General features: G+C 44.0%; 1 protein-coding gene across 1 annotated transcript in view; it reads right to left on the reverse strand.

Annotated features, from left to right (window-relative positions):
- Window positions 1-23,567, reverse strand: part of EGF (epidermal growth factor) — a 627,377-nt gene that overhangs the window by 25,933 nt on the left and 577,877 nt on the right. The gene's annotated exons all lie outside the window — the stretch shown is intronic.

Consider the following 23,567-nt stretch of genomic DNA (forward strand, 5'->3'; position numbering starts at 1 on the left):
TTCTTTCTGAACCTCATTCTTTTGGTTGAACTAGAGCCCTTCAAATTAAAAACTGTCAGATTTAAATAAAATTTAATTCAATATAATAATGACAGTATTGTAAGTAATTAAACAATCTTGGCTATGGTCCCTAGAAAACATCTTAACGACTTAATATGTGATCTAGACATCAGTGAAGAGCTCCTTTATTATAGCTTGTTAATGGATTGTAGTGTATGGTCTCCCAGGATATGCTGACCAAACGTGAAAACAGTATTGGGAAAGCGAATATTTGATGCACATTGGAGTTAAGTGTTCCCAGCCCTCTAAGATAGGATATATGAGATAAAGTACACCTTCCGTACATTATAAGGATATTGCATGTTACTGAAGAGTTCTGTGACCATGTAGAGGAACGAGGCCAAAGGCCAAGTTTCTTTATATGGTCAAGCAACAAATAGGTGAATTGCAATACCCATATTATATACAGCAGAGGGTATTTTTTTAATACATGGTCACACCACATATCTTACAAACCACTGAAAACCTTGGAGTCTTGGTACTTCATGAAAGTTATCTTGTGGGTGCAGACATGAAGAATAAAAGGGGAATCTGTAGTGTGAAATTAAACACCCCCAAAACTAGTTAGAATTCGCTTAAAAGCATCTTAGAAGCAGATTAGTGCAGCTGACATTAAAAGAGGACTATCCCAGAATCAATAGTAAAATGCAGAACTTCTTCTTTGCTCTCATGATCTATGTGCAAAAAAAACACCATGCCATATATTTCTATTTATAAATCTTTCTAATACCAGTTCATTTCAGAAAAAACTAATTAGGAGGAAAAGCCAGTTCGCCATTTCCTTGTTTAAACTGCAGCTGTTTTTACCCCTTAATTAAAGAAGGGGTGGCTTGCCCGCTTACAGCTTTTGAAAAGTTGGTTGCATGACCATCACATTGTTCCCCATGTATACAAGCACTTTATTGGCTGTGGTACCACAGAAACACACAAGGGCAGGAATTGGAGATAATCCACTGAAAATCTGAGAGTGCTTCTACGGTTAGGTCCAAACAGCTGCTAGTTGTGTGAAATTGTGAGAGACTTACTATAAAATCCTTACACAATGGTATCACACCTGACTGGCCAAATGGGATGAAACAAAATCTGAAGCCTTCTAGAGAGTGTGTGGAGCCTCTGTTAATGGACTGGCTCAAGCTCCATAAATATTGGGAGGGCTCATTACAGATATAGACAGGGTTTTCAAGGTACGGGTACCTATGAACCTGGGAGTGATTCTGCTGGGTCCCCCATTGACTGGCAGTCGTTTACACAGATTATTGGGGTCAACAGCTCACAACAACCCTTGGTACAACCATACAAGTGATCCTAATTAACTGGGGGAAAATCATGGTCCCTACATTTGGAGACTGGCTATACAGGATGTTGGACACTCTAGCTATGGGGAAAATGCTGCCAACTTTAAAGAATACATTTAAGACATGCAAAGCAGATTGAGCTCTTTTCACTTTTACTAGCCTTATTGCCCTGGGTGTTGTTTCAGACAGTTATGATGTGGATGCTCTAAGTACTAGCCCATCTAAGATGCAGCTTTATTCTTTGCTACAATTTCCCCATCAATCTTGAGGAGTCTGAACAGGCCTTGGGAGGGTGTAAATCAGGCTCGTCTGAAGATGCAGCTTTATTCTTTGCTACAATATCCCCATCAATCTTGAGGAGTCTGAACAGGCCTTGGGAGGGTGTAAATCAGGCTCGTCTGATGACCCTTGTCTGCCTCCTATCTTCAGTGTGATTCAAAGTTATCAATCCCATTCTAAATTTACTAATAAATACTAGCTCTCTTCAGCCAGCAATGGTACCAAGTTGCTGGAAACAAGGCAAGCTAATACCGTTATTGAAAAAGCCATCCGCTGACAGATCTATTCTGTCTAATTTTAGGCATGGCTCCCTACTGCCTGCCTTCTGTAAGATCTTGGAAAAGCTAATTAATCGCCAACTGTCCATTTATTTGGAGCCTGGCCAGCTGTTACACCCATCCCAATCGGGTTTTCACCACCACTTCAGCACAGAGACCATCTGTTGAAGGTCACTGATACAATCAAGTTAGTGATGGATCTCGGGAAACAAGTCACATTGATTCTCCTTGATCTATCGACAGCTTTCGATACCGTGTACCATTCCATTCTCTTGCACCACTTGGAAAACATCGGTATGTGCAGATCAGCATTGGCCTGGTTTTGTTCCTTTCTGACATGCAAAAGGCAATTGGTTTGGATGGATCCTTTCACTTCTGATTACAAACCTTTAAAGTTGTCTGTCCTTTAGGGCTCGACCCTAAGCCAGACGCTATTTAATATATACATGACCCCCCTTAGCAATTTTGGTGGATCTTTTGGTGTCCAGATTATGTCCTATGCTGATGACACTCAGCTTCTTTTAACCATGGACAGGACGCCCCCAGTGCTTTTTACTGATTTACATCATGTCTGAAGGCTGTCTTCCATTGGATGCAGCACAGTAACTTTCAGTGTAATGTCAATAAAAAGGAGATCCTCTTATTTGACTCACCTCACCCATTATGGGATGGTGAATGCTGGCCCAGTCCAGTTCCATCCCCCTCCTGCACCGGCTTCTATTGTGCGCAACTTGGTGGTAAAATTTGATAATCTGCGACTTTTCACCCCAGGAGGTAGGCATTGTGGGCTCGCCCTTTGGACTTCTAAAATCCATAAAGACATTTCTGTATTAACTGCCGTTGGAGACCCTGAAAACTGTCATTCAAGCTCTCATTACCTCTCGGCTTGATTATGCCAATGCTCTCTACTGCGGCCTTCCGGCATACCAGCTGATGAGACTACAGTTGGCTCAGAATGCCACTACTTGGCTCCTATTGAAAGTTCCCAAAGGGGCTCATATCCAAAATCATCTTAAGGAGCATTATAGCTTGCCGATTGAGGAGAGGGTTAAATTTAAAGTTCTTCTTTTGACCCCTAGAGCTTTCTACCAGACTGACCCTGTGTATCTGGCCAAGAAGGTTTACACCATATCATCCGGTGAGCACCCTTCGCTTCTCTGGTGCCCTTTGGGTCATGGTCCCCTGAGTTCAAAGGAAAAGATGGGGGAGGGCTTCTTTTTCCTACATTGCTGCCAGGCCTGCAGTGGCCTCCCCTTGCATTTATGAGCCATGAAAGAAGGGCTCTTTTTCAGGTGAAATATGAAAACGTGGTTATTTCTCACTGCATTTCACTAGGCTGTTTTTCTGCAACAATAAATCGCTTAGTATGCTTCGCGCCGGGACACTCTCCGAGTAGTCGTGCACTTTATAAATCCTTCTTTAGGTATTTTTTTAATTTATTTTCATTGCTATACTCTCCTGAGATTTCCGGGCACTGACCTGCCCTCACTATCTATGCATTGTTCGGTTATTTCTTAGGAACCTGCAAACACTAATGGGCAAACACATTCATGTTGTTATCAAGAGGCTGCCACATCCCACGTTAAATGATATCCAAATCATAGCTCCAGTTCTCCCGGTTTTACATAGTAGTTCAGCCTCCAAGATGTAGGAGGGTTAAAGATTAGGTTTCATAACATTACTTTCTGTTCTTGGTTTCCTTAAGATACAAACAGCTTGCATAGATCCTCGCTGGCGGATGGAATATAGGCAATGGTAAGTGTACACAGAAAACTCAATAAAAAACAGCTAAACTGCAGCTGCACTTATACTCATTGGCCTGCCATTTACCTTATCCACTGACTCTTGCATAAACTCACAGCTCAACTGTTATAGGTTATTTAAGTAGAGCAGCTATGTTACTTCATTGTTATAGCTGACCTGACAAAGCCATTTTCTTCTGGAGACAAGTAGTACCGGGCAAGTGCAAATCCAGACTCTGATTTACTAACCTTTCGTTCTGGGTAGGGATTACAAAAGTGATACCAAGCCTACGGATATCATAATTTGCATTAGAAAGTTGCCACAACTAACACAAAGTGCTTTGCACTACTTTGAGTCAAGGGGGGAGCACATGGGTGGTACCTATATCTACTACATTTGGTAAACAAGGATCTGTGCCGGAAATTAAACCTCCTCGCAACTGTCATAAAAGTGGAGCAACTTTTAAATGTCTCTACATTTTACCACCCATCCCCGACCCCCATCATTGACTTTCAAGGTCAATAAACCAGGAACAGCAAATGAGCTCTTACCTGAAAGTCTAAAACCGGTTTGACAAATCAGAATTAGATTGTGTCCTTTTTTTTAAGTTCAAGAATATTTTATTGAAATAAACAAAGTTGTCATTACAAAGAGCTAAGTGAGATACAATATCATCAAAAAGGTCAATAAACTAGGGCAACATAAGAAATAACATGAGATAATGAATGCAGGGGGAAAAAGAAAAAAGAAAATAAAAAGTGGAGGAGGCTAGAAAATGCAAAATATACACTGGGGAGGCTTGGTAACATGGGAGAATAATGCAACTAAAGCAGAGATGTAAAAGCTAGTGAAAAATATGGAACAAAAGGCAGCTCAGGGGGGTTTCGAAACCTCTTGCTGAGATGGTGGCAGGTGAGAAGAACGTTTGGCACAAACGTCCAGGTAAAGGGTAATAGGAAGCCATAACTCCTGTCGTTTTGGGGCCAAGATGAGGGGATAAACAAATGCAGTGTCCAATCTATGGTTATAGCATACATTAAACCACCAAGCTTTGAAAGTGATATCCTTCGAATTTTTCCAATTAACAGTAACCTATTGAAACGCAACAGCTAATAACAAGTCCACAATATGAACATTTGCTTCAACTTCGGTCCAGGAGGAAGAAAGAGAGCCAAGGAAGAGGTCAGTGAGAGAGAAAGGGATAGAAGTCTGAAAAATAGAATTGATTTGGTCCCATACTTTAGTCCAAAATGCGTGCGTAAGAGGGCAAAGAAAAAGCATATGAAAAAGCGTGGCATTGGGGGCAGCACAAGACCAGCAGAGGTCCGGAGTCAAGGGGAATCTTTTGTGAAGAAGATATGGCGTGTAAAGAAGTCTATTGTATATGAAGAAGAGTGTTTGTGTGAGAGATGCAGCTCTAGAGGATTTGCGAAGCTTAATCCATATTTTATCCCATAAGGAGGTGGGCCAAGAAACGACAAGATCAGATTCCCATTGCTCTTCCACGTTGGTTTTGGGCCGAGGCGTAGAAGGGTTGTGAAAGGAATGATAGATGGAAGAGGCGGAGGGATTGGACCGCAATTGGAGATGCAGCGAGGAAGTAAGAGTGTCAGAGGTCGCAGGAGAAGACGAATGAGAAAGGGAATCATATGTATACATAACGGCAGACTTGAGTAAGAGGTATTTGCGATAAAAGGAGGAAGGAAGAGAGAAGGTTCGGCGGAGGTCAGGGAAAGATATAAAAGCAGAGCCAGTGAAGAGTTGGGAGACCCAAATTAAACCTCGCTGCCTCCAAGTTTTCCAGTAAAAAGGCTTCTGGTTGATAAGAATACTAGTGTTATACCAAATAGTGGTGGCGAGAAGATCGTGAATAGAAGAGGGAGGTGGTGGAGCAGAGGCTAAGAGTAATTTCGCAGTATATTTATGAATGGGGGTAGATAAGAATTGGGGTTTGCGAGAGAAGGAGAGATATTCGGCAAAGGAAAATGGAGAAAGAGAGAGTCGTTCAAGGTCCGCCCAAAGGGGTAGGGAGTCAGAAGTATCTTTAAGCCAGATGGCGGCCTGTTTCAGGAGAAAAGCTTTATGATAAGCGGGGAAATTAGGGAAATTAACCCCACCCTCCGATTTGGGGAGACGTAGTCGAGAGAGGGACATACGCGGTTTTTTCCCCGACCATAAAAAGGATGATAATGTAGTATTGAGTTTAGTAAAAAATTTTACAGGAATGGCAAGAGGGATATTAGAAATGGTGTAGAGGACGATTGGGGAAAGCATCATCTTAATGGTGTCGAGGCGTCCCCACCAAGAAAGATATAAGGGATGCCATCTAGAAGTGAGGTCAGTTATCTTCTGAGTACATTTAGTTAGGCATAATGAAATAGTATCAGGGATAGAAGGAGTTTTATGGAGACCGAGATATTTGATATGGTTCGGACTCCATTTAAAATTGGATATGGCAAAATCAGGCTTGAAGGTGAATTTGGTGAGGGGCAAAATCTCGCACTTATCATGATTAAGTTTGTAACCAGAAAGATTGGAGTAAGCAAGAACTTCATCAAGGAATGCCGGGATGGATACAGATGGGTTAGAAACAAAAAGTAGAATGTCGTCAGCGTAGGCGGCTAGCTTGATTTGGGAGTGAGAAAGTGGAAAGCCATGAATGTTTGGGTTTTGACGTAACTTAGATAAAAAGGGTTCTAGAGCAAGGTTAAAAAGAAAAGGGGAGAGAGGACAACCTTGTCTAACGCCCCTTCCAAGACAAAAATAAGAGGAAATTAGGCCGTTGGCGCAAACCGCCGCTCTAGGGTGTGCATAAAGAAAGGATATGAGGGAAATAAAATTAGGGCCAAAGCCAAACCATTTTAAGGCAGAAAAAAGAAAAGACCATTCCACTCTATCAAATGCCTTTTCGGCATCTAGGGCTATTGCGGCTAGGGAATCATTGAATCGGGACGATTTAGAAAGAACATTAAAGAGGAGTCTGGTATTGTCAGAAATGAAGCGACCCTTAACGAACCCTGACTGTTCAGGTCCAAGAAGATCTGGGAGAAAAGTGTACAGTCTGATGGCCAAGGATTTGGCATATAACTTATAATCAACGTTGACAAGTGATATTGGTCTGTAATTTTTACAGTGTTGGGCATCCTTCCCTTCCTTTGGTATAATACAAATGTAGGCATCTGAAAAAGTGCCCGAGGAGGTACCACTGACTTTGAAGGAATCAAGAAGTAGAAGTAATCTGGGTAGCAGAAGAGTAGCGAAATGTTGATAAAATTCGACAGTAAAGCCATCGGGACCGGGGGCTTTGTCTTTCTTAAGGGAGTGGAGTGCAGTATGTAATTCACGAATGGTGAGGGGAGTTTCGAGGGAGGTTAGGTCAATAGGGAAGGTAGGAGGAGGTTGAATGCTTGCAAAGAAGGCGGAAAGAGACTCAGGAGAGGGGTGGGTGTCAGAGGAGTATAGTACAGAATAGAAACGAGAGAATTCCTCCAAAATTAGATTGTGTCCTTATGCCCAATTGTTCAATTTGGTTAGCAGATCTAAGACAAAAAAGTTAGCCTCAAAATAAAGTAGGGGTATCCTAAGATGGTTTAAATTGTCTTCGTTGGCCCCTTTTATTAAACAATGGGTGTCAAATGTAACCTCTCCAGGGTGCCAGCATGATCAAATGATTTGACCATGGCAAGAATGGCGATAGTAAAGAAGGTCAAACAATTGGATCAGCTTTAGAGAGGCCTCCTGTGAGCAAAGTATTTCTGTGATGTCCCTCCCATGGTAAAATTGGGTATTTTTATGACAAATATGGGCATGGTTAATAAAACATGCATGAAGGCTGTTGAAGTGTGCTCATGTAGGCATACGTCTACGTTTGGAGTACATTCTGGACTTTTTAGGAATGCTTAAAGAATTCCAGGAGTACACCTGAGAATCTAGACAGCTGCAGATTTCTAGAAGTATTCACATGTGTAACCAATTATGCATATGAAAATGGAACAGGTGTACATTGTGGCATTTTAGGGGGTTTTCCATTGACATTTACACTCCGAAAATGTATTTACACCTGCCTTCAAAGCTCCCTTTGAGATAAGTAAATGTGAACTTATTTGGGTTGGGGGCCCACCTGCAAATGTTTGGTTACCACCCACAAGCTTGTAAGGATCACCCTGCCACAGGCTGTTTGATGTTGACCATCATCTGTGTTCTTTCCTGACTGATTAGATTGTCAGATAGATTGTCATTTGGAGAAGACAAAAGCATAAACATGTGTCTGAGGAGTCTTCACAAATGCAGGAGTGCTGAAAAAAAGAAAGGTTGCTCACTGATATGTACTCCTGTCTCTTGAACAATGAAAGTCAATGAGCATCTTTTCAGCTCAGAATCTAGCTGGAATGAAGACACAGCTTGACCACTTTGTCCTGTGAGACTTTTGCCAAATGTACCCTGAACATAGTGTTGGCATTATAAATTCCCTATACCAGCAGACGATGAGATTTCCTCTAGTTCAGCAAGAAACAATAATCTTGAAGCCCACTGCATACCTGGGCTTGTCTAGCACCAACTGTTCTTTGTTTGGAGCATGGGCTACACAGTTATCTAGATATGTGTGAGCCATTCTCCCTCCACTGTGGAGAACTAATGCAAGGGATGCAAGCACCACCATAAAAGCACTTAGGACTAGCTCAACCTGAGGTTTTTGTTTTGCTGTAAATTGAACCCTTTTGCTGCGGCGGCAATTCCGCCGCAGCGCTAAGGGGGTGGGGCGGCCGCGCGGCGCTCCGACGCTTATGACGGAATCGCTCCGTCATGGCCCTCGGGTGGGCTGTGCTTGTGACGGAGCGGTTCCGTAATGGCCCCGCCCGTTCTTTAGAACGTCAGCGCAGGCGCGAGATCAGCGCTGCGCAGGCGCGGCGAGCGGGCCATGACGGAACCGCTCCGTCACCAGCACGGCCCACCCGAGGGCCATGACGGAGAGGTTCCGTCATAAGCGTGGGAGGGGTTAAATTGATTATTCAAAACTGTTTAGAAAGGACATGGAAAGGACTTTGCTGAGTTTTTCGCTTCTCAACCTTCCTCCACTGTAAATTCCAGAGCACTGTTGATTTAGTCATTGTTAGACACAGCTTCCTGGGCACCGGGGCACCTAAGGGTTACTGTGCTCCAATTGCATAACCTAGAGCGTTCCCCACTTGTGTTCTGGGGCCTCAGTACAACTGGACCCAAAACTGGATAACCAAGTACTACTGTCCAGGACTTGACTCTTTCAGGGTAGCGAGACAGAGCAGTCGAAGGCTTACTTAAGGAGTGAGGTGGGTTTAGACATTCAGCACACCGTACTACCATCTGATAAAATCAATGTCCAGTCAGTGCTTTACTTTAAAAAAAAAAGAAAAGGACTTTAATACACACAAGAGAAATATACTACATATAAAGCTAAGATAAATACTGAAAACTAGATGCCTCTACAGCCCTCTGGGCCTGAGCACTGACCCCAAGCAGTATTATAGCATCTAGATGCTAAGCACTATAAAAACACAGTTAACATGTAGACACACAATTAGCATTGCACTACAAAAGACCATGTTGCACAGGGCAGCTCTTATTTGCTAGAGCCATGATACCACTCCTTGCATTGAAATGTATTGAAATGATAGAGGTTCAGCATTTGACGTGAAGTCAAATGTTCTTGATCAGCCCTTAATCCGCTACCTAAAGAAACAGAAGTGCCCTCCCGTCCCGAGCGAGGACACCACTCTAGTGGCATCAGGGATCCGATCACAGGTGCCTGATGTCTTGGCACAGTTTACTGGAGTCCCATTAGTCCAGTAGCCACTAGCTATCTGTAGAAGGGTAGTGGCTGGCCAGAGTGCCAATACAATCTGATAGCCCCAGATATCACAAAAAGAAAGGTGGGGGCCTGTACCACAGGACACACATCACCAGCTAAGGATTTTAACAGGAATTACCACACAGGCTGCCACAGGGGAGGGGAGGGGTCTGGCAAAGTGATCTTACCTTCAAGGACTAGGATCAAGCTTCCCCATCTCCCTCCGTCTCCATTGAGGTGCTGCAAGCTTCCTTATCAATTCAATTTCAATTTCAAAATGCTTTATTCGGTATGTATAAAGCATACCTCCCCTCCCCTCCCCAGGGGAGGGGAGGGGTCTGGCAAAGTGATCATTCCCTGGTTAAGTCATATACAACACTGGTACAAGATGCTGTATGGCTGTAACATCTTTAAAGACCCAACAATGGGGCCAGTGTTGTCTAAACAGGAGCTTAAAGTCACATTCTTTAAACATACAGACGGGACCAGAATGAACAGATATGCAAAACAAAGTACGTTCAATTACTATTTGGAATATAACATTAATGAAGGCTTTCAAACCTACCTTACCACAGTTAGCACCAGTTCCCACCGTTTTGTGCTAACCCGTCTGCGGTTGGGAATTGTGCACCATTTAGTGGCATTCCCTACAATTAAGAAACCCGGGATCTGTCTATGCCCATGTGATGGTAGATCTAAACAGAGTGGTTGTCATTTTATGCTATTTTGTAATTTGTATACTTCTTTTAGAAAATTTTATCTGAAACCCATCTTTTTAAAATATAAAATGCGTAGTACAAAAACAGCGATGCAACTGATGTTTAATTTAGAGACCCCAGATATATGCTTCCATGTGGCCACTCATATTTTAAAATGTATATCTGTACGGAAATCAATTATCGTATGAATTCAATCCATGACTGTGACTATTAATCATTTTATTGTTGGCTTTGCACTTGATCAAATTATTTTAACATAGCTAATTTTTGCACATGTATCAGAAATTGAGTACCTTGACCACTTATAGCACTTTATATTACGCATTTGCACATTTACCAACAGAAGAATGCACTGGTAAACATTTTAAGATTATTCAGACATGTGTTGCTAATTGTATGTGTACTCTAGGAAGGATGGTATATCGATTTTGCACTTTACTTTGCTATTTTGCACGTGTACTATTATACGTATGCACTAAATAAGCACTTTAAGAATGTGGGATATGCGCTGCTAAAACGTATAGTGTACATTAGTAAGGCACCTTATACTGTTAATTTGCACATGTACTAGTAGACAAACGTATCAAAAAGCACTTTAAGTCTACCGGACATGAGCTGTTAAATGTATATCGCATTCGAGTAAGGATGGCATTTGGTAAACTAAAACTGATACAAATGTATGATGTATTACAATTTTATTTTGCTTGTTGCTATATGGTTGTATTTATACATACCGAATAAAGCATTTTGAAATTGAAATTGAATTGATAAGGAAGCTTGCAGCACCTCAATGGAGACGGAGGGAGATGGGGAAGCTTGATCCTAGTCCTTGAAGGTAAGATCACTTTGCCAGACCCCTCCCCTCCCCTGTGGCAGCCTGTGTGGTAATTCCTGTTAAAATCCTTAGCTGGTGATGTGTGTCCTGTGGTACAGCCCCCCACCTTTCTTTTTGTGATATCTGGGGCTATCAGATTGTATTGGCACTCTGGCCAGCCACTACCCTTCTACAGATAGCTAGTGGCTACTGGACTAATGGGACTCCAGTAAACTGTGCCAAGACATCAGGCACCTGTGATCGGATCCCTGATGCCACTAGAGTGGTGTCCTCGCTCGGGACGGGAGGGCACTTCTGTTTCTTTAGGTAGCGGATTAAGGGCTGATCAAGAACATTTGACTTCACGTCAAATGCTGAACCTCTATCATTTCAATACATTTCAATGCAAGAAGTGGTATCATGGCTCTAGCAAATAAGAGCTGCCCTGTGCAACATGGTCTTTTGTAGTGCAATGCTAATTGTGTGTCTACATGTTAACTGTGTTTTTATAGTGCTTAGCATCTAGATGCTATAATACTGCTTGGGGTCAGTGCTCAGGCCCAGAGGGCTGTAGAGGCATCTAGTTTTCAGTATTTATCTTAGCTTTATATGTAGTATATTTCTCTTGTGTGTATTAAAGTCCTTTTCTTTTTTTTTTAAAGTAAAGCACTGACTGGACATTGATTTTATCAGATGGTAGTACGGTGTGCTGAATGTCTAAACCCACCTCACTCCTTAAGTAAGCCTTCGACTGCTCTGTCTCGCTACCCTGAAAGAGTCAAGTCCTGGACAGTAGTACTTGGTTATCCAGTTTTGGGTCCAGTTGTACTGAGGCCCCAGAACACAAGTGGGGAACGCTCTAGGTTATGCAATTGGAGCACAGTAACCCTTAGGTGCCCCGGTGCCCAGGAAGCTGTGTCTAACAATGACTAAATCAACAGTGCTCTGGAATTTACAGTGGAGGAAGGTTGAGAAGCGAAAAACTCAGCAAAGTCCTTTCCATGTCCTTTCTAAACAGTTTTGAATAATCAATTTAACCCCTCCCACGCTTATGACGGAACCTCTCCGTCATGGCCCTCGGGTGGGCTGTGCTGGTGACGGAGCGGTTCCGTCATGGCCCGCTCGCCGCGCCTGCGCAGCGCTGATCTCGCGCCTGCGCTGACGTTCTAAAGAACGGGCGGGGCCATTACGGAACCGCTCCGTCACAAGCACAGCCCACCCGAGGGCCATGACGGAGCGGTTCCGTCATAAGCGTCGGAGCGCCGCGCGGCCGCCCCACCCCCTTAGCGCTGCGGCGGAATTGCCGCCGCAGCAAAAGGGTTCAATTTACAGCAAAACAAAAACCTCAGGTTGAGCTAGTCCTAAGTGCTTTTATGGTGGTGCTTGTATCCCTTGCATTAGTTCTCCACAGTGGAGGGAGAATGGCTCACACATATCTAGATAACTGTGTAGTCCATGCTCCAAACAAAGAACAGTTGGTGCTAGACAAGCCCAGGTATGCAGTGGGCTTCAAGATTATTGTTTCTTGCTGAACTAGAGGAAATCTCATCGTCTGCTGGTATAGGGAATTTATAATGCCAACACTATGTTCAGGGTACATTTGGCAAAAGTCTCACAGGACAAAGTGGTCAAGCTGTGTCTTCATTCCAGCTAGATTCTGAGCTGAAAAGATGCTCATTGACTTTCATTGTTCAAGAGACAGGAGTACATATCAGTGAGCAACCTTTCTTTTTTTCAGCACTCCTGCATTTGTGAAGACTCCTCAGACATAAACAGGGAATGTTTGAAGAGCGGTCGAGCTTTAGACAATCATTAATCACATCCTGAGTGAATTTTGTCTCTTCTTTTGCCCAGATTGAGCGCCATAGGGACAAGGGGCGTAGAGCAATTAACTCATTAACATGATTTATGCCCAGTTCCCTATGTACTATCTCAGTTGAGGCCGAAGCCGGGACACAAAGTAATCGTTTCAGGAAGGCATTCTCCTCACGCCGAATCAAGTTAGCACTCTGGGCGTGATATCCCCATATCCCGGCCCCGTAAAGGGCTCATGTTATACATCTTGAGTTATATATTGACAACATCTCATGGATTCTGCGGCCCCCTAATTTAGCAGCAAATCTAAAAATGCAACTTGTAGCCAGGTTAAAATGGACACTATCTTGTTCTTTGGCCCATCTCCCATCTCCTGAAAAAGTGATGCCTAGGTAGCAAAAACTCCTAACGGGTTCTAATTTCTCCCCATCTAAAAAAAAGGACCTACATTTTCTTGGTTTCTTACCACATGTCATTGTGAATGTCTTTCCTTTATTGATTATCAACTTCCTACTCTCGGTGAATTTATAAAACCTATTAATCAATTGTTGCAATCCATTTTGGGTCCTGGAGAGAAGAACCGCGTTGTCTGTGTATAGAAGGACTGGAATTGGGTTACCATTAATAGTAGGTGCGTCTGCGTTAGTTTGTCTTAAAATTTGATCTACCTGATTTATAAAAAGGGAAAACAGGAGTGGGGCAAGTACACATCCTTGTCGGATACCTCTATTAATTTTAAAAAAGGGGGTGCACTCTCCACCTGATCCAAATCTGACTTTACTGGCTAAGTTTTCATACAACCTGGCCAGAAGATGGATAATTTCAATTGGGGCGCCCATTGTCAGCAGAACAGGCCAGAGCAGTGTGTGTTCCACCAGATCGAATGCTGAACTCAAGTCAGCAAAGCACAGGAATAGATTACCATCTTTAGCTTTAGTATACTTGCTGACTATAAGTTCCAGGTTCACACACTGCTCTATTGTACCCATCCCCTTACGAAACCCGTACAGCACTGGGGATAAGATGTTATTTTCCTCAACCCAGGCTTCCAATCTCACTAATAGAACTCGGCTAAGGATTTTAACTGACAAGTCCAAGAGTGAGATAGGACGATAATTTCGTGCTTCTGACCTGGAGCCTTTTTTATAGAGCGGCACAATAATTGACTGTCCCCATGTTACAGGAAGCTTGTCAGTATTGGGGCCCGTAGTGTCATTTCATATTTATAAAAATCCATTGGCATCCCATCAGGCCCAGGGGCTTTGCCACCCTTACTTTTTCTGATTTCCTCAGTAACCTCAATTAAGGTCACAGATAGCTGCATTTTCTGCCATTTAGAACATGGTACTGTATCTACAGTTAAAATTGGGCCATCTAGGTTAAAATCAGAATTAAAAATCCCAGTAAAGTGGGCGATCTATGCGCGGCAACTGACATGAGAAGTAATTTCAGGGATGTTATCATTCTTTAAAAAGGGACTATATACAATTTCCCAGAATAATTTATGATCTTTTGTTTCTGCAGCCATATCCAAATTCATCCATGCATCATTTTGCAGCTCTCTTTTTCTGGATGCTAGGGCAGTCTTATAGTTAAGGCGCTCTTCTCTAATTTTATCTATATCTCTGGGCTTAACTTCAAGCGCTTTTTTAAGCTTTTTTAGTGACTGGGCACAGTGCTTATCAAACCACACAGCTTTAATTCTCCTGGGCTTTCTATTTCTTGCCACAAGGGAGTTTTCAATTGTTTTAGTTGTTTGCTGAAAGTTGGAAAGTAAAATGGACGGGATCACATTAGGTGCTAAGCAATAGCCTACCTCACTACTGCATTTAAAAATTATATCTGCCATAAATTGTGTGGGGTCTATTTTAATCCACTTGATCCTCATGCCGTTAGGTCTTACAGTCGTAATCCCTTGGATAGGTCTTCCATACACATTTGTATTTGGGCCCCAACCCATTAATTCCAGCAAAATGCTGTTGTGGTCACTCACTGGCTGTTCTATAATCCAGACATTAGAATAAACAGATCCGTTAGATACCAGGATATGGTCAATGTTTGTATGGGCATCTCTCCCTCTAAATGTTGGGCGCTTCTCGTTATTTTTATTCTTTGTACAATCTAGTAGCTCCAGATCTAATTTGGCTACTAGATTGTTCAGTGCACTTCCGTAATTAGTGTGTGGAAAATGATTAAAAACTGTGCTATTGCCACCAGAGTATTCCTCACGATGTCAACAAATCCCCTTCTGAGCGTAACTACATGCTTTAATATTAAAATCTCCTGCCCAGAGAATTACTGGGCGGTTACTTGATATCGCAAGTGTTTCTTCTATTGCCCGCTCTACGTCCAATACAATCATACCCCGGTTGGGTCCAACAATATTGTTATAGAAGTTAACTATAACTAGATCCCTACTTTTACTATATACCAGACGTAAAACTGATGCATGCTGACCCACCTCCATATATCCACCAGGGCAAAACTCCGTTAGGGTAGTGGATACCAGAGTCAATAAACCACCCTTTGCTCTGCCTGCCAAAGATGCTACTGCATTCACTCTATATGTAGTGTATCCATCAACTCGAATTTGTGCTCTATGCCACGTCTCTTGTAGACATATTATGTTGTAACCCTGCTTGATAAAATTATCCCAGAATGGAGTAGTTACTTTAGCAGCAATTCCCGCTATGTTCTAGGTAATAACCTTTAAAGAGTCAACCGGGCTGCCATGTAAAAGTTCAGGGTGATCAGTCACTCGTGGTGTTTCTAGACTCACATTCAAATTTATGTCCGTAATGATGGTTACATTGGGCATGATTATATCATAGTTTTTACACTGATCACTATTAATCATATTTGACACATTATCACCTTCTGCCCCATTTTTACCCCTTAGCCCCTGTTCGTTTGTGGCTATTCCACCAGGTACAGTAATTTCAGGATGCAAAACTATAGATGTTTCCTTCAGTCAATCATTCTCCTCTAGCGAGTTAAACACCTGGAATCTGTTGGAGGTCGGGATTGTGAAGTTATCCCATACATTATACAATGGTGCTGGTTCGTTAGCTACATTGAAATGATTAAGAAGTACAGCCCTGGGGTGGTTAAAAGTCTGCATTGTGACTTGTCTGCCTAACTGTTTCCTGTAAAAATAGTCTAGGGGAAGCAGGGTAGTGTTATATTCGTGATTAGAGGGCATAGGTGCATTTAAAATCGAGTCTCTAGCCCATTCGGGAACCCTGAAATTTATAACTATGCAGTCCCCATTTATCTCCTTTTTGCTCGGTCCCACCCATCCTACTCTCTGCGTGGAAATAATCTGATTTGCCCCTCTTGTTGGGAATCCACAACTTTTGGCAAGCCAGTACAGAGTTTTGTTTTTCAGGGTTTCCTGATTTTCGAATTGGGTGGGCTTCAGTTTAGGGACATTAGCGAGGATAGCTACATACGATCTACATTCTGGTGGTAGGTTGATCGTAGCAGGGATAATATTATTAACGTTGCGCATGGGTGCTGACATATTCTTGTTGTTCCCTTTGTCCCACATCGGCTTTCTGACCCATCTTTGTATTTGGGACGTTGGTGAGTGGCTTTTTCGGTTCACTTACTGTTGCTACTGGGGTTGGAATACTAGGTACTCTGTTTGCACTGCTTGGCTTATTATTATTACTGGGTTTCCCAGTTGATGCGTTAATTGCAGGTAACTTTACTTGTGTTCCAAGGTGTTCTAATAGATCTAAGTTAGCTATACCCAGTTTTTCCAAGTTCTCCACTTTTTCATTTAAGGCCTTTAATCTTTCGGCCACTGGTGCAATGTGGGATTTTATCATACTCTCTATTTGTTGAGCCAGTCCCTCTGTATTAGTTAGGGTTAGATCTTTCTTTCGTTTATATTTATATCTCTTGCCCAATCTATTAACAACCAACAGTTTCCTACTGTGAGCGGATTTATGTTTAGGTCGGTTGGACCCGTGATTGCTCGCACTACTTAGCAGACTGATGCTAGATGAATCAGCTATAGGTATAATGTCGTTAATGCCACAGCCATCCATCTCCGCTATGACATTAGGCACATCATTCGATATTAAGGGTTGGTTTATCTCACTTGTTATCAGGTTCGGAGTTAGTGACAGTCTACTCTCCCTAGCAGCAAACACAGTAGGTTCTAACGGTTGCGGTGTATCAGCTTGGTTCAACTCATTCCCTGGCAAACCTGCATAGGATTGTAGCAGAATTGAATCATGTAATAAATCTGTCACACTTGATGTATTTACAGGTGAGTTTACTACTTGTGGGGATTGGGTTATAAGACACATACTTGGTGGTGGAGATAATCATCTCTCAGTATTTTCAATAGCATTAACAACGACCCGATAGTTTGTTGCAGCATTCTGTCAATTGCGGTTAGAGTAGGTAGTGGGGTTGGCGCCAATGTTAATTTCCTAGTTGCTGATCTTGTATGCATGGTTTTTTTTTGGCCGTAACCCTGCTTTTGGCCTCCATCAGTGTTTTAGTTGCCCACTACCGGTTTATACAAGAACGTAAGGAGTGGTTACCTTTGTCGGTGTAATGGCAAAGCCAAGGGGGGTGGCCCAGCTCGGTCTCTTTCGGCCTCTGAGGGCCTTAGAGGGCCCGCCCTTTGCCCGGGCTTCTTCCGGCGTCCCGCGAGGCGGGGCTCACATCACTTTTATGCGCCTCCTGGCGCTGTTTGGAGATGCAGGGGCCGCAAAGGTTGCCGGGAGATGTAGTCCCCGGCCCAGCCTCCGCTCGGCGGTCGCGCCGGCCAGATGGCTACACCAGCGGGAGGCAGGCAGGGGGACCGGGACTCAGAGCAGGTGAAGGTTTCAGCAGCCAACGCTCACGCACCAACACGGCAAGTTCACACAGCTACCCCGCTCGTCAGGGGCTCACATCACTTTTATGCGCCTCCTGGCGCTGTTTGGAGATGCAGGGGCCGCAAAGGTTGCCGGGAGATGTAGTCCCCGGCCCAGCCTCCGCTCGGCGGTGCGCCGGCCAGATGGCTACACCAGCGTGACAGCGGGAGGCAGGCAGGGGGACCGGGACTCAGAGCAGGTGAAGGTTTCAGCAGCCAACGCTCACGCACCAACACGGCAAGTTCACACAGCTACCCCGCTCGTCAGGGGCTCACATCACTTTTATGCGCCTCCTGGCGCTGTTTGGAGATGCAGGGGCCGCAAAGGTTGCCGGGAGATGTAGTCCCCGGCCCAGCCTCCGCTCGGCGGTCGTGCCGGCCAGATGGCTACACCAGCGTGACAGCGGGAGGCAGGCAGGGGGACTGGGACTCACAGCAGGTGAAGGTTTCAGCAGCCAACGCTCACGCACCAACACGGCAAGTTCACACAGCTACCCCGCTCGTCAGTGGCTCACATCACTTTTATGCGCCTCCTGGCGCTGTTTGGAGATGCAGGGGCCGCAAAGGTTGCCGGGAGATGTAGTCCCCGGCCCAGCCTCCGCTCGGCGGTCGCGCCGGCCAGATGGCTACACCAGCGTGACAGCGGGAGGCAGGCAGGGGGACCGGGACTCAGAGCAGGTGAAGGTTTCAGCAGCCCACGCTCACGCACCAACGCGGCAAGTTCACACAGCTACCCTTATCTTGAGCAGCTGTCTGCAATTTCCTTGTGTTGCAGGCGGCAGCTCCACGAGCCCCACACAAATAGCTGACTGTCTGACTGACGCTGCTGACTGATGCCCTTTCTCCTCATCAAACTAGCAAATTATTTTAAAGCATAATCCATCAGTCACAGAGAACACCTCCTCAAGTTCAACAAATTATCAAGGGGTTTTGAGGCGGGGTGAGCAAGCTTCTTATCTTGCCTTCACACCACATGCTGTTGCCGGCTTTCTTGGACGGTCTCGATGTAGGCCTCCTTGATAGAATGTAGACCAGTCTTGAACAATAACTGACCGCTAAGGCCAGACTTTTATCACCTCTGATTGAAAGGCTGCACCCATCAGGTCTGCTACTTTTGAAACCTCCAATCGTGAGGCATAGTTGAGGAATGTTCACTGCGTGTCCAAGGCATGCAAAGGCTGACTTAATGCCTTCCATTGTACTAACCCGGTCTACTCCCAAGAGAGGAATTTTAATTAACTCCTGTCCAGGAGGACCTGACCATCACCCACAGAAAGGGGCGGGGGGTCCCTCCTAGCAGAGTTAGTGCAGCTAAATGCAGATACGAGTGAGTGTCTACCCCTGCCCACCAGGCTTCTCCAAGGAATGGGGAGAGCCACAGGAGAGCTCCAATGTCCAGCAGAACAGCTTAATTCACATTACACACAATGGCTCACCTCACCATCCTCACAAAGTACATCCACTGGATTTCAAACACAGGTCCCAGGAAGACAAAGTTAACAGGACCACATGCAAGGGAGACTGCACTGGCCTGCTCATTAGGGTGGCTAGTAGACCAGTCTTCTTAGAATACAGAGACACATATATCCCTGACTATAGATTTTTTGCTGCCACCAGTGTCAGTCTACCACAGACTGGGTAGAGAGGGCAGTAGCCACTCTCTGTGAGACAGGGGTGTACTATGCAGGTCCCCCCTCGATCTCAGAGCCAAGCTCTAGGGTCTCGATTCATGTAAACAGGAGACCCTCAGTTGACACGTATGACTGAGGTAGGGATCTAGAAACATATAGTAACCTTTAAGTGGCTTGCCTGGAGATCAGCATAAGGCAGGGAAACCACACTCTCCAGAGACATGAGGAAGGCTTCCTGTCCCAATAGTCATCTAACCAAAAAGCTTGGAACAATTAAAAAGTGAATAAAATCAAATGGAAAAATATGTGCACTGTCTGTAAAAACTTACTGCTCCAGGTATTGTGGCTGCACTAAATGTTCATAAAGCAAACATACATTCAGGAATTAGGCACTCGGCTGGGGGGGTATATTCCCCATTGTGGGTGCAATGGACTTCCTGCATGAACTCACAAGACATGCTTCTTCTCCCATGCACATACTGGCTTCTTTAAGAATGCACTGTGTAGATGCGATGGGGAGACAACTAAAACACAACAATCTCACACTCCCTCTGTTCCAAGCTGCAATGCCAACAAATGGAAAAAGTCTCTGCTTCAATAAGTGCATTGCCTGCCACTGGTGCATACTCAACCACTGTCAGCTGAGAGGCCAAGAGCAGGAGAAGGATAAAATGCAACCAGAAAATGTGTAGGAAGAACCTAGTAAAGTAAAGTCCACATTTGTAAAGCGCACAATCACCCGTAAGGGTCTCTAGGCGCTGGGGGGCCGTCGGGAAGATTATGCGAGCTATTGCCCAGAGTCACATGGTGCTGGGCTAACCTGCCGCCGGAGCCGGGGATCGAACCGTGGTCCTCAGATTCCAGCGTCAGTCACCCTGGCCGCGGCGCCACACCTAGGAGATATCAGTCTCCATAAGGGGAGAGCCAAGAAAAGCAGGAAGAGTTCAGGTGATGTACTCACTTAATACCACCACCCCGGACATCAAAAGAATTTAAAAGTGAAAGGTAATGAATTTCAGTGCTTTAACAGCTCTATAGAAGTGTCTGCATGGGAGGTGGATTATAGATATTGCTTATAGTCAATAGGAAGGTGCAAGTAATGGACCTCGGGAGGTAATGCCATTCGGACATCAAGAAGCACAGCTACAGAAACGTTGCCATCCACTCACATAAGACATTCAACTAATGCTATTGAGTACTGTGGGATTGTGAGAATTTGGCCTGGTAGGAGGCACTCCACAAATTGTCCATACTTTGATGTCATTACCGCACCCTTCTCAATATACTTACCCCAACAAGGCTAACTGGTGGAAGGTTTGTTCACAAAAGCAATTGATTACAACAGTCTTTGTAAAAGAAATTTAGTATTGAAATCAATTGCGCACCTAAGTTCAATTTAGTGATAACAACAAATTTGCTTGCGAAGGCAAAAGACCAATTCTGATTCACAGAATCAAGATCTGAGGAATTTTATCCCTTCAAAGGGATTTGTCTTTACAGAGATTCCACCTCTACGGTTACATTTTAGCAATCCTAAATGTAGGGTTTGGAACGAGTTTATGGGAGTCCCTTATGCATCATGCCTGTACAAGTAGATAACACTAATATCCTTGTAGGTTTGAGTATTCAAGTACCTTTTTGTTTTTCCAACAAAGGAAACACTTTCAAATTAAGGCCTGTCAAGAGCAGGGGTTAATGTGTTAGCAGGGTAGAAATATGTCAGCAGCATACTCCTATTTAATTCTAGTGTAAAGGCGTTACTCCATTACAAGCCCTGCATTGTCCAAATGCACATTAGCATCATATTTCTGAAAGCCAAATTTCCACTCAGGGGATATCTGCATGAGTAATCGTTATTCGCGTGAGTAGAACTGTAAATGTGTACATTTCCGAGTGAACTCCAGGGACCACTATTAAATCCCGGTAAATTAAGGAACTTGCTTCAAACAAAGGGGTAATTCTAGGAGAGCAAATTTCAGACTCTGGGGCAAATTTACTCAGTTTTAACGCAGTGAAACAATAATAGTTGCTATGCTGCATTGTGTCAAAGAGTGAGCTTAAAACAGCACAATATCCACTAAAATATGGTGCTGTTTTTCTCTCCATATCTGAATAGAACGTCAATATAACACCCATCGTACTCCCCCTTGAAGCAATGCACTGCAAAATAGTGCACAGCACTACTTTACATTACTTTAGGCAACTTTCCAGCATGCGTCATTAGTGTGGTAAAGTAAATCCCACCACAACAATTTATGCTGGGCTCTCATCACTTTTATGATGCAAAGTGTTCGTAAATCTTTCCCTTCATGTCTGTGTCCTTTGTTAAGTAGGCCCTGGAACTGTACTTTAAAATGCGAACATGCAGCTGTTATGTGATGGATGAGAGAATGTGTTGTTATTTTAACTTGCTGCAGGTGTTTTGCCAGTGATGAAACACTGCATTGTTCCTGTCAAGCTGTGCCTGCTGTTTAGGTGTGAGAGAACCTTTAACTGCTATTGCACATAGGTGTAACTTTTCTATGTAAACAAACCTTTTAATGCTTCTGCCCCCTCAACCCCGCGCTGTAACTTCTATGAGAAAAGGAAGCTGCATGTCTTGTACCTGTTATGCATGCAACAGAAGATTGACGTGCCGCTGTTTGTGCACCCTGTGTAAGAAAACTGTGTATTGGCATAGTGTTACGGTAGTATAGACACTGCCACTGCCTTCCCTAGAGCAGAGTAAAATCAGATTATGGGCCTTATTTAGAGTTCGGCAGATGGGTTACTCCATCACAAACGTGACGGATATCCCGTCCGTCGTATTACAAGTGCCATAGGATATATTGCACCCGTAATAAGGCAGACGGGGTATCCTTCAAGTTTGCGACGTGGTATCCCGTCCACCGTACTGTAAATCAGGCCCTGGATGTTCCCACTGGAGGCTTGTGGGCTTCGGTGTATTGGGTGATTTTTGAAGAAAGTACACCGGCTACCAGGGCAAAGGCACTTTTGGCAAACAAATAATGTTGAGGAGGACGCTATGTAAGCATGACCTAGGCAGCATATTTTCATTATTTTTATGTTATTACAGAAAATACAAAAAAGAAATGTCCCCTGGTGCAACAGGAGTTTTCTCTTAGCATGTTGGGGAAATTTTTGCTTTTTATTCTTGTTTAGGACTGCCTTGCCTAGCATGGCAGTCGTAAACCTGAAAATACAGCGTCCAAAGACCTGGGCTAAATAGGGCAGACTAAAGACACTGTTGAGACAGAAGACCCAAGGTGTCTGCCCCGCCATGCATCCGAAGTCAAAGCTGACTGAGGCTCTATGATTGCAAACTCAGTGGTTCTGCCATCTCTAAATAAGGAAGGGGCATAGAAAAGTTGGCTTAGAGGGCATGAACTCATGTTTTTGGGTGGATGGTATGTTACCGCCAATCTCCGATTGAGGCCCGCCCCTTACTCTTTCTGCACCCACTACAGTGTGTAACACACCTCAGGACAAGCTGCTGTTATGAAGCACTCAGAAGCAGGCAGACGTTGACAGGCCAGGTAATAGATTGAGTCAAAGTTCTATTAAGTGCTGTTCGAGAAATGTCATAATATACATCACACTCTTACCTGCAGATTACCCAACAGGTTGTGAATAGACTGCAGTGAGTGTCCTAGCTAAGAATCGTGGATTTTTCTTTTTGATAAGGGGAGTACTCCTATTCCACGCCAAGATGGAAAACTTTATATAAAGCATAGAGTGCCATATATAGTTTTATTTTCCTAAAAGGCTTACATTTACTTGGTCAACAGCTTTCCACGCCTAAATCACCCTTCCAGAATTTCTACCTTTTGTAACACTTTTTTTGCAGCGTTAGGATGGTACTTTGTACTACTGTTGAACAATAAGCTGATATCAAACATTGATAGTCTAAGAACGAGTTACTATTCAGTAGCAACTTTGCAGCTTTAGTTTTGGTTGCGTCTACCAGACTGAACCGCCCTTTTCTAGAAAATGGTTCAGGTACCCACGCTCACACAAACACGAAGAGAATGGTTTGTGCCAGCTTCCGCTCATCCTCTGTATGTTATGTTTTATCATGTCACATCCAGTCATGCTGTGTTATGTCACGCACAGCCATCATGCATGAAGCGAAGCCTTTGAAGAAACAGCTTCCAAAGTGCACAGCGTTTCCTAACCTCCCTGCAGCTGAACATGTCCCTCCCAGGGTCACAGAAGCAAAGTGAGATGTGTTGC

This window comes from Lissotriton helveticus, chromosome 2_1 (genome assembly GCF_964261635.1).
Source record: "Lissotriton helveticus chromosome 2_1, aLisHel1.1, whole genome shotgun sequence".
In the NCBI taxonomy this organism is placed as follows: domain Eukaryota; kingdom Metazoa; phylum Chordata; class Amphibia; order Caudata; family Salamandridae; genus Lissotriton; species Lissotriton helveticus.